This window comes from Trachypithecus francoisi, unplaced genomic scaffold, assembly GCF_009764315.1.
Source record: "Trachypithecus francoisi isolate TF-2019V2 unplaced genomic scaffold, Tfra_2.0 Lachesis_group14, whole genome shotgun sequence".
Classification (NCBI taxonomy): Eukaryota; Metazoa; Chordata; class Mammalia; order Primates; family Cercopithecidae; genus Trachypithecus; species Trachypithecus francoisi.
In genome coordinates, this window is record NW_022681459.1 from 27,502,765 (window position 1) to 27,524,581 (window position 21,817).

The 21,817-nt window shown below is 39.1% G+C and overlaps 1 protein-coding gene and 1 long non-coding RNA gene across 2 annotated transcripts in view; one reads left to right on the forward strand and one right to left on the reverse strand.

The window, feature by feature from the left end:
* Positions 1–21,817, reverse strand: part of DSCAM (DS cell adhesion molecule) — a 341,028-nt gene that overhangs the window by 303,289 nt on the left and 15,922 nt on the right. The gene's annotated exons all lie outside the window — the stretch shown is intronic.
* On the forward strand, positions 6,347–6,525 carry LOC117095803. The gene is made up of 2 exons (XR_004442188.1): positions 6,347–6,387; positions 6,422–6,525. It is a non-coding gene; the product is annotated as an uncharacterized LOC117095803 (long non-coding RNA).

A 21,817-nucleotide genomic window follows, 5' to 3' on the forward strand; every position in this document is an offset into this window, starting at 1 on the left:
CACTGCAGGCAAACTCAGCCTGGAAAGCTCTTTCCTGATTCAGTTTTGCTGAGTGATGCCTATTTGTCCATCTTGCCTCGGGAACTTCCTCAGTGCCCTCCTAGATGAGGTCATAGGGTATTACCATTCTGAAATAGTTAAAATGGAGTCAGATGGACCACATTTGAACCCTGTTACTTGTTAGTTACAGATCATGAGCAAAGTAACATGCTCTTTCATCAGCCTGAAAGATTAGTTATTTATTGCCTTACTTTACAAATGGGAAGAGTGATACCCAAAGATGTTACATTGCCCTTTTGGTCTCAGAACTAGTTAACTGTTATCGGAGGGCTTAAATCATGTCAGTATGGCTAATATCAGAGGCTGTAATGTAAGCCTTTTTCTGTGTTTGTGCATACATTCTTTGAAAGAAAAAGGTTTATTTGTATGCAGGGGCATGGAAATGACTAAGAGTACAAACTAAGATGATTCATCATGTGATAATCTAATATAAACCAATTATTAGACTAGGAGTTTTTCCTAATGAAGTTGTTAAAGGTGTCTGCAGTTTATTCAACAATTGTAAGTCCATTTCTACTATCAGCTTAAGGAAGAGGTAAGGGATCCGGCTGAGAAATTTTAATAGAAAACCATTCATTCACTTACTTGTTCATTCAATCAAGTCATGTTTATTGAGCACCTGGGATGTGTGTGGCAGCAGTGAATGTGCTGGGCACGTAGCAATGAGCATAACCCATCAGCCTCTGCCAGTGGAGCTTCCATACACAGCCATAGGCAGCAGACAGCAAGGAAATGCAGCCATGGCACTTCTCTTATTTCGTATTATCACTATGACTGCTGTCTGCTTTCAAAAGCAGTCGGGAGCTAGAACTCAAAATTTCAAATACAGCCGGAGGTAGAAGAACTAGGTGGCTCAAGTTAGGTCTTATTAGGGGAATTCATTTTTTTAAATGGCCAAAGGTACCAACAAGCATACTCAACGTCAATCCTGCTGTGGATTCTCAGTGTACAGTCAGAGCTTTGAGACTGAAAAGGGCTGACCTGATGCTAAGAGAAAAGGTCTCAGAATGAGGTTCTATCCAGTGCTGGAGGAGAGAATCGGGTCAGATTAAGGTATGAATGTTCTCAGTTGGAATGTGCTGGAGAAAATGTCATGTTGTACCAAAGGTGCTTGTATTTCTTTAAATCTTGCCCCCAAGTGGCATAAATGTTCACTACACATGTAAATATTATTAATGCTAAATTGCCATGCTTTATTAAAGAAAATAATGACATTTCCTCCCCTTTGAGTTCTTGGACATAAAGACCTTCTTGTCAGCATATTCAGACAAACCTTGGCTTGGTGCTTGCCATCTGAATTACAGACAATTTTTCTAAGATAAGAAACTTTGGAGCCAGACTACTTTGGTTTAAGATCAGCTATGCTACTTACTATAGTTACTGAACCCTCTCAGGGTCTCAGCTTCCTTATTTATGAAATAGAGTGCTGCCTTGAGTTCTGAATGAGTTAACACAGTAATTCACAAACTCGGTCATACATCTCTATCAGTTTCTTAGCATTTGTTCTATTTCACAAGCCTTTAAGATGAGGAAAAAACAGGTAAGTTGAAAAGTTACTGGTCTAATTTTCTCTATCAGTTACAATAGGGAGAAGGAATACATAAGGATTTACTTTCTCCAAATCAAGAAAGAAAGGTATGACATAGCATATTTTTTAATCTAGCTATTTAATAAGAAAGCCAGTCATGGTGGCTCATGCCTGCAATCCCAGCACTTTGGGAGGCGCAGACGGGCAAATCACCTGAGGTTAGGAGTTCATGAGCAGCCTGGCCAACATGGCAAAACCTTGTCTGTACTAAAAATACAAAAAAAATTAGCTGGGCATGGTGGTGCACACCTGTAGCCCCAGCTGCTAGGGAGGCTGAGGCAGGAGAATTGCTTGAACCCAGGAGGCAGAGGTTGCAGTGAGCCGAGGTCATGTCACTGCACTCCAGCATGGGAGATACAGGGAAACTCCATCTCAAAAAATAAATAAATAAATAAATAAATAAGGAAAACACGATACAGTGTAGGTTGTAAATAGTTGTAAAGTAGTAGAATGTCCCTTTAGAACATAAGAGAGTTATAGAATACAGGAAATGTATGTGCATACAATTTTTCAAGAACAGAAGTAACAGGTAGCTATAGAAGAATCAGCATTAAAACCGAAACGAAAACCAAAACCCTATGCTTTCTATAATTCCAAAATATTTGCAACTCATCAATTTATGGTATTTAAGGAATATTTTTATCATTACTTTAGTACAAAGCAACGGGGCTGAAAATCAGGAATTACACTTCCACAGCACTGAAAAACCAGTGTCAGAAAGCTAATGCACTAAATCTCATACACATTATTCCGAGGATAATCCTGTGCTTTGAACATCTTATTTTAAATCATTACAACACTCTCAGTTATCTCATATCTTGGCCTAAATCAGATTCTGGGAGTTCAGGCACATTGAAGAGGGCTTACTAAGAAGCCACAATTGGCAAGCAAAAGGAGGAGAGTGAGAAACTAAAAGTAAATTATAAAGAACAGACACAAAAATGCAACACACACTGTAGTTGGATGACATTTTGTTTGGAAGCACATTGCCCTTAGTAGTCAGCATTTTTGTAACTAATATAAAATTGTAATACTTAATTAGCATTCCAAATTATAAGTCATGGTTAACATATTAAATAAAAAAGATACATTTAAAATATTTTAAAACATATCTACAAAAAAAAAAAATCCTTTCCAAAAAGGTTAAAATAAAAATCAAAGAAAAGTTTAGAGGTAAAAGTCCTTTTCCCAGAAGAATGTCAAAATTAGGTTTGCTACGTGTTGTTCTGCTTGCCACATTATGTAAGGACACATTAAGTCAATATGCACATGACATCATTGTTAATGTAAATTAAATCACAAGACCTATTTGCCAATCATGTCAATTCTTTCTTCACTGCTTAAGTTGCCTTGCTTGCATCAGCTGTGAGTTGCAAGTCTGCTGCATACAAATGCAAACAATTTTTAAAGCATCTGGAGTCTTATATTTTACATTCATAAGACATGAAATCGATGGCACAAAGTAACCCCAATGATTAGAAAACTTTTGTCATGATTTTGGAAAAGCTGTACCTCCTATTTGAGACACACTGATTACCTGATTAACGATATTGCCTAAATAAGGTAAATTATCTGAATCTTGTTGATGGTAAAAGCTTGTATATATAGGAGCAGAAATCCTGAATATGACATGCACTGCTTTTGACATACCCTTTTTAAAAGAAGTACGTAACTATCTGATAAAGGTCATTTATTACCAGGCTTGTGTATTTCACTCTAACATAATGGCAGGGGTCCTTTTTCTAGGCAGCTCAGAGCCATTGAATACTGTCAACTGTCAATTTTGACTCTTATTCTATCTAAACCCTTAACAAGAATATAGATCAGACTAATATATTTCTGTGTCATGTCTCTTAAAATTAATTGTATATTCTTTTTCATGGGGGAAAATATTTTGATTTCTCGTAGAGAAGAGTAGTATACTACATTGATAAAATCATGGGTGGGGCGCTCATCAATTTTGGGTGATAAGCAGTGTTACCTTCATCCAGTTTCTTTAACTCTGTGATTCTATCTCTTCATGTGTAACAAGGTGATAATGAAACGCAGTTCATTACCAGCTTGCATTGAAATGGACAGAAAGTAGCTCTTCTGCACAGCCATAGGGCTATTTACTGTCCATTTCAGTGCAAGCTGTGACTCCAAAATGACGAGGCTGTGAGCAGGTGGGATTTTCTAGTCCAGGATATGCCTTCATGATCTCATCACCCATAAGACTGGTTATTTGGTCAATTCCGATACTTTATATCATTCAGCTTTCCTAAATTTTAGATTGCCCACCCAGTCTGATATAGTTCTCCACAATGTACACACAACACAAGTAAACGGTTCCTCTACTCACTCTTGTTGTTCAAAACTCTTGTACAAAATTTATCACATTTATGACTCAAGTGAGTATAGTGATTTATGGACACATCCATTTTCTTAAGTAGAGCGACCCAGGAGGGCAGGAGATGTATCAAGTTTATCGTTTTTATTTCCCACAACTAGTGGGATAAATAGTGCCTTGTCTTTCATTTTTTTTCTTTTTTTTTTTAACGGAGTTTTCACTCTTCCTGCCTAGGCAGGAGTGCAGTGGCATGATCTCACCTCACTGCAATCTCCGCCTCCTGGGTTCAAGTGATTCTCCTGCCTCAGCCTCCCAAGTAGCTGGGATTACAGGTACATGCCACCATGCTCAGCTAAATTTTTTTGTATTTTTAGTAGAGACGGATTTTCACCATGTTGGCCAGGCTAGTCTCGAACTCCTGACCTCAGGTGATCCACCTGCCTCGGCCTTCCAAAGTGCTGGGATTACAGGTGTGAGCCACCAAGCCCCGCCGCCTTGTTCATTTTGATTGAATAATGTTTTTTAGAATAAAACTTTCAGAGGTGATGATGAACGTATGTTTACACTCTGAACTTTAGACAATCCTGAATTCATTAAGAATGACTTAGTAAAGAGGATTGGGCAGACACATCCAGGACTTAATAATGACAACATGGCAAGAATAAGAGAGAAGCTCCTCTTCATAGTCTTATTAGCCTAGGGGCCAAGGACTTCTTCTTCTTTTCTTTTTTAATACTTTAAAAGTTCTAGAGTACATGTGCACAATGTGCAGGCTTCTAACTACTGCGCCAACTCTCCCCTCTGCTGGCAGGGCCAGTTGGGGAGCTTGAGTCAATATCTGGCCTTGTTTATTTAGGTATGGTCCTTGTGCCAACTCTGAATTGCTATGTGAGTTGGTTTCCCTGAGACGAGTGACTTCTGACCAGCAGCAGCCAGAGATGCACCTAGCTCACCATGACTTAGGCTGCTGGTCCTGTGACCTGCACCTGTTTTAGCAGGAAGGGCAGGAGGCCAAGGTGCAGAGACATATGATGAGCATGTAATAAGATACTGCTGGAGCCGGAGGGTGCTAAAAGAAACCAGAGGCTGCATGGGTCACATCAACTTAGATTCCACTAGTTTCCCTTAGCCTCTCACTCCAAGCTCCCCGGGGGGTTCAATATGAGCTGATACTAACTGACATTGACATAGGCAAAAAAGGCAAGAGTGAGCCAGCAGGGAATTCTTTGGCCCTGACTTCTGGGTGGGAAGGACAGGGAAGGACAAGGCATTGTCCTTGCAGTGTGGTGGAGATGACTTTTAGGATCTATCTTTAAGCTTTCCTTAAAGAACTGTGTCTTGGGCATATTTGTAACAGCCCAAATCCTAAAATACTTTAAAAAATGTTTCAAGTATATATTTTTCTCTAGACATAGATTTGAAATACCACATTTGAATTTCTGTGGATCAATGAAGTAGGAGTTTTGGGTGTATTTTGATACATTTACATCTTTTGAATTATTTAAGGAGTACTGAAATGAGAAGTATACTCATGTAGGGGAGGAGTTATAAGTAAAAACAGTAGACCAAAGTTTGCTCTGGCCACATTCTCCATTCTAAGAAAACATGTTCCCCATGGACAGAAAAAAAATAGCTGGACCCAATCATCCACGTCTTCCTTATTTTCAGAAAGTGTTGGGTCACTGAACCTGCTGTGACTTGGAGAAAACAAACAAGAAAGGCTAAATAATGTTCATGTGTGTGTATATGTCACATTTTCTTTATCCATTCATCTACCAGTAGAAACTTAGGGTGTTTCCATGTCTTGGCTGTTGTGAATCGTGCTGCAGTGAACGTGGGAGCGCAAGTACCCCCTAAACATACTGATTTCATTTCCTTTGGATATATACCCACTAGTGGAATTACTGGATCATATGATTTTTTTTTTTAGGAAACTTCCTATTGTTTCTTATCATGGCTATACCAATTTACATCCCCACCAACAGTGTACAGGGTTCCATTTTCTCCATACAGTCTTGCCAACACTGTTATCTTTTGAGTTTTTGACCACATAGCCATACTAACAACTAAATCATACAGGCCACGTTTCACAATTCTCACTCAGGGTGGGTACCAAGAGATTAAAGGTGGTACCAATACCCCATGGAATATTTTGCAGCCATAGAAAGGAATGAGATCATGCCCTCTGCAGGGACATGGATGGAGCTGGAAGCCATTATCCTCCACAAACTAATGTAGGAAGAGGAAACCAAACACTGCATGTTCTCACTTATAAGTGGGAGCTGAACAATGAGAACACATGGACACAGGGAGAGGAAGAACACACAACGGGGCCTGCCTGTGAAAGCATGGGTAGGGGGAGGGAGAGTATCAGGAAAAATAGCTAATGCATGCTGGGCTTAATACCTAGGTGATGAATGAAATGAAATCACCTTAATACATAGGTGATGGGTTGACAGGTGCAGCATACCACCATGGGACACATTTACCTATGGGACAAACTTGTACATCCTGCACATGTATCTTGGAACTGAGAATTAAATGAAATAAAATAGAAGAACATTATGTCTGCTATAGTTACTGCTGTGATGAAAATCTTTCCTCATATTATATTATAATTTTTAACAATGGATTGAATTATTTTATTTCCTGGTATTATTTCATAATGCATATTGTTTTTTCTGTGTAGAATTATTCTTTATTTTACAAAATAAAGATTCTAATATGGAAAATGCAGTATTAGTTTTGTTCAATTATTAGAACTACACAATATTTTTATAGTAAATGTGATTTGAAATTATTTCTAAGTTAATTAAATGGGCAAGTAATATATTCTCTAAAATAATCAATTTTGTTACTGTGTTAGTCCATTTTCACGCTGTGGATAAAGACATACCCAAGACTGCGCAATTTACAAAAGAAAGAGTTTAATTGGACTTACAGTTCCACATGGCTGGGGGAGCCTCACAATCATGGCGGGAAGCAAGGAGAAGCAAGTCCCATCTTACATGGATGGCAGCAGGCAAAGAGAATGAGGAAGATGCAAAAGCAGAACCACCCGATAAAACGATCAGATCTCGTAAGACTTACTCACTACCATGAGAACAGTATAGGGGAAACTGTCCCCATGATTGAATGATCTCCGACCAGGTCCCTCCCATAACACGTGGGAATTATGGGAGTAAAATTCAAGATGAGATTTGGGTGAAGACACAGCCAAACCCTATCAGTCACCATCTCTGTTCATTTATGTGTATTTACTTTAAACGTCTAAAACATAGACAAGTACCCTATAAGAGTTTATGAGAATTCACAGACCCCATGGCAAAAGTTAATGAGGTGGATATCACATTCACTTGAAGAATCATACCACACATTACAAAATTGGATTACGAAATTGAAAACCGTAAATAAATAGTTCAACAATTCAGACGGAAAGGAATGTCTCTTCCTAAACATACACTAATGGAACACTTGTTCCTCAGTGTCCTGACCTGGCCTTGTTCTTCCTTCTCTCTCCCTGATGGTCTCAGCACCTCCTTGGCCCCAGCTGTCAGCTCAATGCCATTGACTCCTAATCTAAATTTTCAAACACAAACTCCTTCTCAAGATTCATGCCTGCTTGTTCAGTAGTATGTCCATATCTTCATCTTGATGGCTCAGAAGCATCTCTAATCCCAAACCAAACACAGCAAGTTTCCCTTTAATCTAAGCTTCTTCAATTCTCTGTTCTTAGTAGTGATAGCAAAATCTTCTGGTTGCAAGAAGCTTCGAATAATAAAAGTATTCCTAGTTGTGCATTTCTTTTTGTGTCCAGCTGCTGAGAGTGGGTTGCTATGTATTGTCTACTCCAATTCTCAACATGTCTTGTGTGTGGTTTCTCTTTTTCCAAACACAGTACTATCACCTTTTTAATTGCAACTCTTTCAATTGTGTCCTAACTGGTCATTCTTTGTTTTTTTTTTTTTTTTAATCTTTCTACATTGTGATATATCTTACACAACCCAACCAGATTAATGTTTCTAAAACATTGCTGTGAGCACTTCCCTCTGCTCCGCCACCTTTAGGATCCAGTAGGGTGTGCTAACTCTCCAAGGCCTGGTCCTCTCTGTGCAGATGCAGACCTTCGCTTACTGGGGGTATCCTTTGTGTCAGCCATATGGGCTCTTGCATGTGAGCAACTGCACCTGACCCACCTCTGTCCCCACGCCCTGTCCGAGCCCCATTCTCACTCCGATCATCTTATAATGGCAAAACTACACTAAATTGTTCCCTGCGTTTGGAAACCGCTTCAGGCTCTTGACCCTTTTGAGATTCAACTCAGCCTTTCTTGGACATTCTTTTTTGGCTCCTTAAGACTTCTCAGCCTACCCTATGCCCAGAATTGGCTAAATGTCCACTTCCTCTCCTCCTAAAACACATACTGCATATTTCTCTGATGGTATTGTGTTGATGTCCACATTTCTCTTCTTTGTCTCTCTGCTGTTCTCCTGCGCCAGGTGTCATGGCTGCTGCTTCGATCCCTCTGCTGCCCCTCACCCAGGACATTTGCTGCCATCATTTGTCTGTGGGGTCTCCCACAGACCCCAACACCTTGCTGGCAGTGACCATCCTATTATTACTTGATCTTATTAACAGCAGTTGCACAAGTATTACCCAAACAAATTTTTAAAAACCTCTTAGGACTCACAAAACTAAAGAGATTTTTTGAGTTGAAACTTGTTCTGATGACAAAGGTCCAGTTGAGCTATGAACTACACCACAATACACTATGACATACTGTAACATTTCTTTTTTTTTTTTTTTTTTTTTTTTGAGACGGAGTCTCGCTCTGTCACCCAGGCTGGGCGCGATTTCGACTCACTGCAAGCTCCGCCTCCCGGGTTCACGCCATTCTCCTGCCTCAGCCTCCCGAGTAGCTGGGACTACAGGCGTCCGCCACCTCGCCCGGCTAGTTTTTTTGTATTTTTTAGTACAGACGGGGTTTCACCTTGTCTGCCAGGATGGTCTCGATCTCCTGACCTCGTGATCCGCCTGTCTCGGCCTCCCAAAGTGCTGGGATTACAGGCTTGAGCCACCGTGCCCGGCCTACATTTCTCATTTCTAATTGGACATATTGGACTCATGTCATTATAGAAAGTGGGAGCAATTTTTTTTTTTTTGAGACATAATTGGTTCAAGCAATTCTCCTGCCTCAGACTCCCGAGTAGCTGGGACTACAGGTGCCCGCCACCACACCTGGCTAAGTTTTGTATTTTTGGTAGAGACAGGGTTTCACCATGTTGGCCAGGCTGGTCTCAAACTCCTAACCTTAGTTGATCCACCCACCTCGGCCTCCTAAAGTGCTGGGATTACAGGCGTGAGCTACCGTGCCCGGCCAGTGGGAGCAATTTAATGAAAAAAAAAGTGTTTGGGAAAAGGTGTTTAAGATACACATCTACAGCCATTTGACATCTACGTAAGTGGGAGGAGTTGCACTGACCAGATTGCTTTCAAGAAAGGACATGTTACCACCAATTCAGGGGGTGATGTCATTTGGAAGTTATTGGCCACCTCACCTCAGAGACTGTCTCAGCTGCAGAGGCCCACTTCACCCAAGGACAGGCTCTTTTTGGAGTGTCCTCAATCCAGTGACTGACTGAGGAGCAATTCTGCCCAAACTCAGGACAATCCTGAAGGACTGTTCTTGCTCCAGAGTTCACTGTCATTCACCTGCATCCCAGTTCACTCTTTCTTGGCCCGGTCCTTCTTCCTGTCCTTCCCTCCTTGGGTATTGGTCATAAGATACTCCCTGATAAACATCCTGCACACTAGCATCCATCTCAGAGTCGACTTCTTGAAGAACCCAACCATAACAGTTTGTTTCGTCTACAGCAAACATGCATGCACCATTAATAACAAAACCAGGTCTGTGTGTGACACTGCCTCCATATACTTCAATCATCCATTCACATTACTTTAACTCAACTGAGACTGTGACTAGAATAGAATTCGTGCTGAGTTTTCTTTCAATTATACCCCTCTATACATGATGAACAATATCTTGTTATTTTCCCTCAGAGCAAGCAAAAGATAGAAGAATAAAAAAGAAGCAAGGGAAAAAGTTAAAAAGATTAATTTTAAAATAGTTGCTCATGAACTTAAAAAAATAAGCTGTGTTTGTTTGGTTGTTTTTGCTCATTCAGCTGGCCCAAGTTCAGCTAGGGTTCTGAGCAAAAATTCAGTTGTTATCTCTGATATTTGGAATATATCGGGGATAAGAGTAGCTAATTTTTCTACAATGATTTTAAACAAAGTAGTTCTTCTACAGGATGCTTATTTTAGACTGCTAGATTGTGAAAAGAGGTAAAGAGTCATAAATATAACAACATAAAGAGTAAGGGGGCTGGGTGCAGTGGCTCACGCCTATAATCCCAGCACTTTCGGAGGCTGAGGTGGGAGGATTGCTTGAGGTCAGGAGTTTGAGACCAGCCTGGCCAACACAGCGAAACCCCATCTCTGCTAAAAATACAAAAATTAGCTGGGCATGGTGGCTCACCCCGAGGTGGGAGAATTGCTTGAACCCAGGAAGCAGAGGTTGCAGTGAGCTGAGATTATGCCATTACATTCCAGCCTGGGCAACAAGAGTGAAATTCTGTCTTAAAAAAAAAAAAAAAAAAGGAGAGAGAGAAGGAAATAAAAGGAAGGCAAATAACTTTTTTTCCTAAAAATTGTTCAAAATTATTAAGTAAGTCCAAGGGAGGAAAAAAAAACCAAAATGTTTTAGGAACAAGAAAAAAGACATCCCAAGGCATAAAGGAGCATTATAATAAAGAGAAACGCAAAAGATGCAAGTTGGATACAAAAAAACTACTTGAAATTTGAGGGTGTAAAAGAGTAAAACACGCTCTGAGAAGCATGGCAGTGTCTCCTTTCAAAGCACTTTCTAGAAAAATGGATGCCCTGCAATATTGTCAACCAGATACCTGAAGGGGAATGTGGTGGAAAGAACTGGATAATTTCTTGGGGTCATTTTAGTCTTCAATCATATGAAATGTCTCTTTAAACTTATTTTTACGGAGTGTATTGTAAAGCCATAATCACATTATGTTGAGATAGTTTCTTTAAAGATTAAAATGACCAAGAACTTAAAAACTCATGACAACTTCTATATGTGAACAACTGGAGTCACCATAGTCCAAGGAGGATGATAGGTTATGTTTCCCCTGGTTGAGAGCAGTAATAGCTTCATACAGGAGACTGTAATAAAACTGTGTTACTTTTCTGCCTCTTTAATATGAAAAGAAAAACCATTTGAATCAACATGGCATCAAGGAAATGAAACATATCTCATGTTTTACTATTTAGTTAGAGAAAAGTATCATCTAGATGAGGTACAATTATTTCATTTTTGTTTATACGGACTTTTGATGGAAGTAAAGCCATGTGACCCCAACCAGAGGCGATGACAACCAGGCTTAACAGAAGTAAACAAGATTCATAAAATCACTGGTATTCATTTTAAAACTTAGCTTATTTTTCCAATAGTTTCTTTATGAGGATTATTAGTAATAGCAGACTATTTACTTGAGAAGTATTTTTCATGACTTTGGCTTACAAAAGGTCATTGCTCCTGAGAAGCTTGGTTATTAATAATAACTGACTTGAAGAGGCTGCATTTTTTTTAGTAAAGTGCGGAAATATGTTACAGTGAGACAAGGGTATAAAAAGGTAGTTAATACATTTCACAGAACGAAGACTGCCTCTGACAACATCATCATGGTATCTTGGTAGATGGAGAGAAGGAAAAATGGGTCACTTAATAAATATTGGGATAACTGACTCAATATAGATAGAAAAGAAAGTGGACCCCACCTTAATTATATCTGTGAACCTCAGTGGGGGTTGAGGGCCTAAATGCAAACAGTAAAAATATAGACACAGAACAAATACAGAAAAAAATAGGAATGCATCTTCATGAGCTCATAAATTTCTTAAACAAGGTCCAAATGAAGACAAGGGCAAAGTTAGGAGACAAGAACATACACTGGGTCTTTTCAGTAAATAGTGTTGGGAAAACTAGATACCCACAAGCAGAAAAATGGAATTAGGTCATTATCTCTAATTTATGGTGTCTCTAATGCCATATACACAATTAAACTCAAAGTGGATTAAAGACTTAATAGAAGGGCCTAAACTATGAAATTAGTAGGAGAAAATATAGGAGAAAATCTCCCTAACATTGCTCTAGGCAATGACTTTTGGTTATTACCCCAAAAGCATGGACAACAAATACAAAAATAGAACAATGGGATTACATCAAACTAAAAAAACTTCCGCACGGCAAAGGAAATCAATCACCAGAGTGAATGAAGTGACAATCTATATATAGAAGGAGACAATATATTTGCAAACCATACATCTGATAAAAGGTTACTATCCAAAATATATGAGGGATTCAAACAATGCAATAGCAAGAAAGCAATCTGATTTGAAAATAGGCAAATTCAATGAAGCTATTAAAAAATGGGCAATGAACCTGAATAAACATTTCTCAAAAGAAGATGTACAAATGGCTAACAGGTCTATTAAAAAAATGCTCAACATCACTAGTTATCAGGGAAATGCAAACTAAAAAACCAAAATGAGGTATCATCTCACACACGTTAGAATGGCTATTATCCAAAACATGAAAAAAACAAGCATTGGTGAGCATATGGAGGAAAGAGAAGCTTTGTACTGCATTGATAGAAAAGGAAGTTACTATATTCACTATAGAAAACAATATGGAGCTTCCTCAAAAAAATTAAAAATAGAACCACCATATTTTCTAGCAATGCCATTACTGGGTATATATGAAAAGGATATGAAATCAGTATGTTGAAGAGATATCTACACTTCCATGTTCATTGTGGCATTGTTTACAATAGCCAAAATATGGAATCAAGTGGCTAAGTGGTCACCAGCAGATGAATGGATTAAAAAATACGTGGTATACATATACAATGGTTACCAAAAAAAGGGACGAGTTAAAATAAAACAACTGTAATCCCAGCACTTTGGGAGGCCAAGGCGGGCAGATCACGAGGTCAAGAGATTGAGACCATCCTGGTCAACATGGTGAAACCTCATCTCTACTAAAAATACAAAAATTAGCTACGGGTAGTAGTGCAGGCCTGTAGTCCCAGCTACTCGGGAAGCTGAGGCAGGAGAATTGCTTGAACCCAGGAGGCAGAGGATGCAGTGAGCCGAGATTGTGCCACTGCACTCCAGCCTGATGACAGAGCAAGACTGTCTCAAAATAAATAAATAAATAATAAAAATAAAAAATAAAACAAAATAAGGACCTTCAGCCTTAAGACTACTTAACCTTAAGAAAGAGTGAACTGTAGCCCTTTGTGACAATATGGATGAACTGCAGAACGTTACATTAAGTGAAATAAGCCAGGCACATAAAGGCAAATACCACATCATCTAACTCATATGTGCAATCTAACAAGGTTGATGTTATAGAACGGAGAATGGTTGTGGTTCCCAAGGGCTGGAGTTACTGGTGAGATGTGTGTCAAAGGACACAAAATTTCAGGAGGAAAAGTCCAAGAGATCTATTGTACAACATGGTGACTATAGCTAATAATTTACTGTATTCTCAAAAAATGCTGACAGTGAATGTAAAGTGTTCTCACCACAAACATGGTAACTGTGTGAGGCAACCTATATGTTAACTGATCAGATTTAGTCATTCCACAATGGATATATATTTCAAAACATTACACTATACACAGGAAATACATATCTTATTTAAAATGTAAATAAATACATATCATTTTATTTATAATGTAAAAATAATATATATGCATTTAAAATCAATATATAATATATGCAATATATAAAATATATTTATGCATATAATAATCAAATATATATTTATTATATGAATATATTTTATATAATAAATTATATATATTTATTACAGGCATATATTTATATAAATATATATTATACATATACCTAGCATTCTTTGATATTGAAACCAATCTTACACACTGTCTTTTTTTCCCTCTAATTAGGGTAAAGTAATTTGAGATATTGCTTATAAAACACTTAATAAAATGCTATATTTTAAAGAAAGGTACCTGCTTTGATTTCTAGAATAGAGGAATTTTAAGTCATCCTACCTCCAGGACAAACCTGCCTGAAGGAAACCACAGAAGCTGAGTCCTGCGCTCAGATATCGTACCTTTCTCTTCCGCAGACACTTGAGAGCATAAATTCCCAGGGTAGCTGAGTAAATGCATGCATTTAAGCGCATTGAAGCATGAGCACTTTCTTGCATCATTTAAAAAGGGAGGACAGTGAAAGTTCCCACTTCACTAGTTTTCTTTCCTCACATTAGGGTATTAACTTAAAAAGAGCATTTAAATTCTCATTTTAAATAATAAATTAACATAAAAGGATTACATATTTACTACATTACCATTCTATTTTTCCCCAGGTCTATATTTCTCCTGTATTATTCATCACAGAAGCTCTGCAATTCCCAAGTCGTTGTTGAAAAGCAAATATGAAAAAGTTGGGGATGACTGCAGTGTATGGCTACACACAAAAGACCCCAGCAAACTGGAACCTAAGTTAACCATTGCTCCACTTTAATGAGGAACTAAAATAGAAAAATAACCTCGAAATGCTGTCCTTTCCATCAACAATATTGTAAGTAACTCCAGTATCTAAAGAGATAGCAGGAGAAAGTGGAAGAAAGCGACAGATGAACAATGAAAGACCTTTCCTTGCTGACAGAGTTGGGTTTGGAATTCGGTGGAAGTTGATAGTGCCAAGGCTGGAACAGCTAATGAGCAAATGTCTGAAAGCGGGAGTGGGGGAACTGCCAAGGCTATTTCTGTGCACAAAGCTGTCCCTTCCCTAGGCCAGATGACATTTGTTGTCAGCCCTTGAAGAATGATGCCATTAGAATACGGCATCCCCAGCCGCTCACCTCGAGTGGAAGGCGAGCGGAGAAACTCACAGCACTATTTTTAACTCAGCATTCATTTCCCCTCTTGCACCAACAGCAATCCAGCAAGACATTATGGTGACAGACGAGACGCAGCATAGGACAAAAAGCTGCATGGAAGCAGGATTTTAACATCAAAATGTGCAGAGCAGTGTTCTTGTTGGGCTACGGTACACAAAGTGCCACCAACACAAGAGCTGGAAACCTTGGCAGTGACATCTAATTCTCCCTTCGATTTGAAGGAGGACAGGGTAAAAAAAAAATTGTGGTACATTAAAATGGGAAATTGCCACAAATATAGACACTGAATGAAACATGTAAAAGTGGATGTTTCTGGTTGTTCTCTGCATTCCTAGCATGGCCATTTCATCTCACTACTGGCAAACATTAACTTTTAAAAATCCTTATAAAATATAACTCTGAAAGCTTGGTACTTCTTAGACATTTATTTACCTGTAATTTTAACCATCTTTCTCTATGAATTTTAGTCTGCTTTCCTGTCTATTTTTTTAAATCCCCATGGTCTGAAGCCAGAATGGTGATACACAGGCACTTTAGACCAATCCCGTCATCCAAAGGATTTCGCCAAGGCACTCAGGTGCCACATCACTGCTCTCAGCCCCTCCATCTCCCAAGCAAAAGCTTCTGGAGTCATTTCTCATTCGGACCTGCCCTCTTTCACCAAATCCATTCTCTGCTTTTCCTCTCTCCAATTCAACAAATTCTATCTCTCTTAAATTAGTCCCTCAATATCTTTTGCCCTACATTTTAACATGTTACCTGTCTTGACTTTTAAAATAGCTTTATTCCAGGGCCCTTTGTATTCATTTCTCCCCACTCCTACCCCGGTTTCCCACTGCAATATGAATTATTGTTCTGGGAGTCACTATGGGGTTGTGTTAGAATCAAAACATCTGCGTTTGAGTCTTGAATGTATTACTGGAAGACTGCGCAGCCTCATCCCTCTTCTATTCTTTCCCTGATTATGCTTTATCTACATTACAGAGTCACTGTACTAATTTAGGTGACACAGATGAAAGTGTTTTGTAAACTACAAAGTTTTATATAAATATAAATAGAAGGTGACATTTTTATCCCGCAGTCAATTAACTTTCCTGGCAGTGTTGATCCCCAGCAATTAGAACACTCAATTAAGCACCGTTCAAGTTCAATGTGGCACCTAAAATGGGAAAGACAAAGCTTGAAAATGTGTTAAATATAAATCTGCTTGTTAAATTGAAATGAAGTGAAAGAAGAGACTTGGACTTTTACTTCCACCTATGTGTTTGAGGGCAGCAAACTTGCACTTCTGGATAGTTACATGTATTTCAGAACCGCTTAAGCTTCAACCACCATCAATAATAAGCATGTTATTTATATCAATCTTTGAAATTTAAAAAATTTATTGCAGGTATATGCCCTAAAATAAGCAAAGGGTTATGACTACTATCAAAAAAAGACATGATGAAAAAATAGTATTGTTTCCAAATATCATCTAAACACATATGCACATACTCTCCGCTATATCCAGTATTTAAAATGAACCTCCTGGAGGCAAGATAACAGTAATTTGGTTTCACTGTTGGCAGCAATATTGCTGGGATCAACTGGGTCACTTCTACTTCCCAAGGAAGCCAACTTTTAAGGCTTCAGGTTTGCTTTTCCAAAATTAGCTGGGTGAAACAGTCACTGTGTGGTCTCCCAGGAAAGGCAGTGGAGCTGCATTTACATGAAAAGGCTAAGAAAGTCTCTTTCAATCCTAACGCACAGGGAGAGCCAAAATTCTAAGTCCTTTCCTAAAATTTAGCTGATTGCTTATTTTCCTCCCCTAATACTCGGTTGTGAATTTTTAAAAAGCCTTGATGAACTACAATCCTGACCATTGGAGTATAATTTAATTTACATATTAATATTTCTTTTAAAAACATTTTATTTGATTTATTATTATTATTATTATTATTTATTATTATTTTGAGACAGAATCTTGCTCTGTCACCCAGTCTGGAGTAGAGTGGAGCTATCTTGGCTCACTGCAACCTCTACCTCCTGGGTTCAAGATATCCTCCCTCCTCAGCCACCCGAGTAGCTAGGATTACAGGTGCGTGCCACCATGCCTGGCTACTTTTTGTATTTTTACTAGAGACCGGGTTTTGCTATGGTGGCCAGGCTGATCTTGAACTCCTGGCCTCAAGTGATCCTCCTGCCTCGGTCTCCCAAAGTGCTGAGATTAAAACATTTTAAAACATAAATTTAAACGTTCAGAAGTCAATTTGTTTAAGACCCTTCTAAGTTCTGAGCAAAGGCTAAGATTGGGGTATAATTGTTACTGTGCTTTGGAAGTAGTTCACCGCAGCCTCGCACTCCTGGCCTCAAGCCATTCTTCTGTCTCAGTCTCTGGAGTAGCTGGAACTACAGTTGCGTACCACATCACACCTAGGCCTCCCAAGTAGCTGGGATTACAGCAGTGTGCCTCTGCACTTGGCTGTTGAAGCAAAGGTAATTTGGGTTCTTGCACCTTGCAACCAATAGGGTCATAGTCAATACATGGATCTGTGCCAATCTGGGAAATCTAAAAAGAGAGAAACTTACATTTCAAACAATCCTTGTTTGAATTTTTGTCGGCCTTTATCTTCAGACATTTGGTGAAAGGTTCTAATGTGAGCCTGACTGGGGGCTGGGGCAGCCTGTCCATACGAAGTTAAAACCTGCAGTGTGGTGCACGAAGTCCCATGAGGGTCCCACCCACGCTGTGGTGTTGAGCATCATCTGTTTACTGATGTCCCCAGATCTGCAGCCTGGATTCCTGAACTCTACTCTCCCATATCTAATTTCCTACTGAGAGCATCCACTTACTTGTTTAGTGTGTATTTCAATCTCAACACATCGATAACTAGACTCCTCATCATCCTCCTTAAACCGGTCCACTGCATCTTCTGCTCACTCAGTAGAAAGCAATGCCATTCTTCCTGATACTCCGTTCAGAAGCCTGACCTGATTCTTGATGTCTTTATTTTCCTCACACCTGTATCCAACCACTAGGAAAACCGATTGAATAGACCTTCGACATAGATCTAGAGTCTGTTTTCTACCCATCACCTCCTCTGCTCTCCCCTACCACCATCTCTCACTTGGATTCACTTTCCAACAGGTCATTCTACTTGCTCCCTTTCCCTGCATAGACGATTCTCAGCACAGGAATCAGATGCATCCTTATTCTTCTTTTTTAGAGATGGGGTCTCACTATGTTGCCCAGGTTGGAGTGCAGTGGCTATTCACGGGTGCAAATACAGTGCACCACAACCTCAAACTACTGGACTCGAAGTATTCTCCTGTCTCAGCCTCTGGAGTAGCTGGGACTACAGGCTCGTCCTACCATACCTGGCTAAAAGCATCCTTTTAAAACCTTAGTCCGGCCATGTGACTTTTCTGTTTAAAGTCATACAGTAAAGCCCCCATCTCACTCAGCAGAAAACCCCATGTCCTGAAAACCGAAGTCCTGATCTAGTAAGTCCCCCATGAAAAGGTTCTGCTCCTTCTGACTCAGGACCTCTTAGTGTTTTCTTGTTCACTTGGCTCCCGCCACACCAGCCTTTCTGTTATTCCTCAAGCTTGCCAGGCAAACTCTGAACATGGTGATTCTATCTCTTCCCTTTACCTATGAACTGTCTCAAACCCCTCCACATCTTTGCTCAAAGTCTCACTTTTTCAAGGTAGCTTTTCCTGACTATTCTGATAAATTTTGCAAGCCTCAAATCCCAACAACTGCCATTTCTTTCCAGGCAATAAAATACCACATAAAATAATATTTTCCTTCCTTTGTTTGCAAGTACTTGCAAAGGAGCTGACAAGTTTTATACTATATGATATATGTTTAGAAGAAAAGAAGCTGCTGAAGACAAAATTATTCAATAGAATTATTTCCTAAAATCATAAATATATTGTTTATAAGAGACAATAAATTATTCTTTTGGCCATAAGCTAGTTTGAATTGGTTTCTGTCACTTCAAAAGGATCAAGATGAATACATTGATTTATAATGATCTGGCAAATTTAAAGAGCAAAAGTTAATGATTCAAAGAGCTTTTGTTTACATTTATGTCTCTTAAAAATTACATTAAAATATTTTTTTTATTTTTATTTTTTTTTTATTATACTTTAAGTTCTAGGGTACATGTGCATGACATTTATATCATGTATAACTCCCCAATGCAATCCCTCCCTCCTCCCCCCTCCCCATGATAGGCCCCAGTGTGTGATGTTCCCCTTCCCGAGTCCAAGTGATCTCATTGTTACATTAAAATATTATACCTATTTATTCAATGGACATACTTCTGGAAATTTTTCTTGAAAAAAAAAAATCTTAAAATCAGGTAAAGGCCAATGCATAAAGAAGTTCATTTGATACCTTATTTGTAATGGTCAAACATTAGAAATAAACTCAAATTTTAGCACTGTATTAGATGTTTTCAAAATGTAGCTCACAGACCTGTAGGGATCCCTGAGACCATTTTAGGTGATTTCTAAGAAGAAAATCATTTTCATGACAATGCTGAGGTGCTGTTTGCCTTTCTCATGGTGTTGATATTTGCACCGTTGGAGAAGAAGCCATGGTGGGTGGGACTGCTGAGCCTTACCATGAATCCCAGCAGTGACACTAACAGGATGACTATTCATTGTACTGTTTACCAACGCATAGTCTGAGTTGGTTTTTAAAAATGCCAGATTCGTTTACAGACACTTAATGAAACAAGAAAAATAACAGCTTTATTACATTTTTACCCTAAAGCTCATGTTATTTTTAATGCTGTATGTCCTATGTAATAAAATGGGAAGAAGGCACAGTGTTTCCTCTGCCTCCTGAGCAGCATGGGGCTGTCTTCTTCATGTCAGAGTATGTCTGACATGAATGTCATACTTCATGCCAGAGTATGTCTGACATGAATGTCATACTTCATGCCAGAGTATGTCTGTGCTTGCTTAAGTTGCAAATTCGAGCAGCTGCTTTTTTTCTTTTTCATGGGATTCCATTTCTTTCTTAAAAGAATGGCTACCTAAAAACAATGGTTATGCAGTCTTTTCTATTTGTCAAACAATTTCTCACAGAGAAATGAGCCCATCACTCCTACGATTACAACTGACGGTGTTTATTATAAATAATAAAATTGAATCTTTCAAGAAAGAATAGAATTTGAGAAAACTTGTGTCCATCAGCATGAACTTGACAGTTTGTAGGTGTTCTCAAAAAAGTAAAACTTGAAGACTTTCTGATGAGATCATGCTAATGTTAGTAGTTGTGATATTTTGATATTGTATAACAAATTGTATCAACATTTGGAAGATCTGCATAACACGGTGAACCAATTACTTCCAAATGATCAACTTTTTATGTTACAAAATCATGTGCGGGTAAAACATTCCTTTCAAGGGTATGATAGAGCAGTGAATTTTAAGAGAGCAGAGTACAGGCCGGGCACGGTGGCTCACGCCTGTAATCCCAGCACTTTGGGAGGCCGAGGCGGGTGGATCACGAGGTCAGGAGATTAAGACCATCCTGGCTAACAGAGTGAAACCCCGTCTCTACTAAAAATACAAAAAAGCCAGGCGTGGTGGCAGGCGCCTGTAGCAGGAGAATGGTGTGAACCCAGAAGGCGGAGCTTGCAGTGAGCCAAGATCGCGCCACTGCACTCCAGCCTGGGCGACACAGCGAGACTCTGTCTCAAAAAAAAAAAAAAAAATGAAAAAAGATGGCAGAGTACAGAAAATGTGTTGATATGGCATCTGACTATTGTAATGAACCATTAAGATACTGCCATGTTTTAATTCTCTGCATAGTATGGAGTACCATTAGGTGTTTTCTGGTTTATTCACTTGTTTTATTTGTTTATTGTTTCTCTCTCCTGACTGAGAAGAGAGTCAATGAGGGGAAGGACTTTGCAGACCTTTTTCATTATTGCATTCCTCCATGTCTAGAGTAGTGCCTGGCATGAAGCAGATGTTCTGTAAATGAGGATCAAAGACTAAACGCAACCACAAAACGAACGTTTATGCAGCTATTACCAGCCTGGTTTACCAAGAATATCTAGTGATTTGAGGAAATTCTCAAGGTACATGGTTATTAAAAACCAATTTATAATTATGTGCAGGCATATCTAATATACAATACACAATACATATTCTACAATATATAATGTATGCAATATATATATGCCCCATAATAATAATACACATATATTATTTTCGTGTGTGTGTGTGTGTGTGTGTGTGTGTGTGTGTTTGTAGGTGTTCTCAAAAAAGTAAAACTCACAGGGTGGGTGGGAAAAGAAGGTTGGGGAAGACCACAGGAAACCTATGCAACTTTGTGACAAGGGCAACTAAAAGCCAATTATTGGTACTTGGGGAGATACATTGGACAGCTCAGGAAGGCAGCTCAGGAAGGCAGTTCAGTGTGGCTAGAAGCAACACCTACAGGTTTTGGAAATAGCTTTATAACATATTGGTTCTATTCCTAGGGCCTACCTCAGGTAGATTTTTTACATAATTGAAACAATTTTATTTCATATTCAGCTCAGGAAACTGACTTGGAGAATAGAACAAATGAGTCTTTCTAAGGTTCTGCCACTACAAAGCTGTGTATCCTTGGATGAGTCTGATCATCTTATTGATTTTTCTTTTTTTTTTTTTTTTTTTTTTTGTTGAGACGGAGTCTCGCTGTGTCGCCCAGGCTGGAGTGCAGTGGCCGGATCTCAGCTCACTGCAAGCTCCGCCTCCCGGGTTTAGGCCATTCTCTCGCCTCAGCCTCCCGAGTAGCTGGGACTACAGGCGCCCGCCATCTCGCCCGGCTAATTTTTTT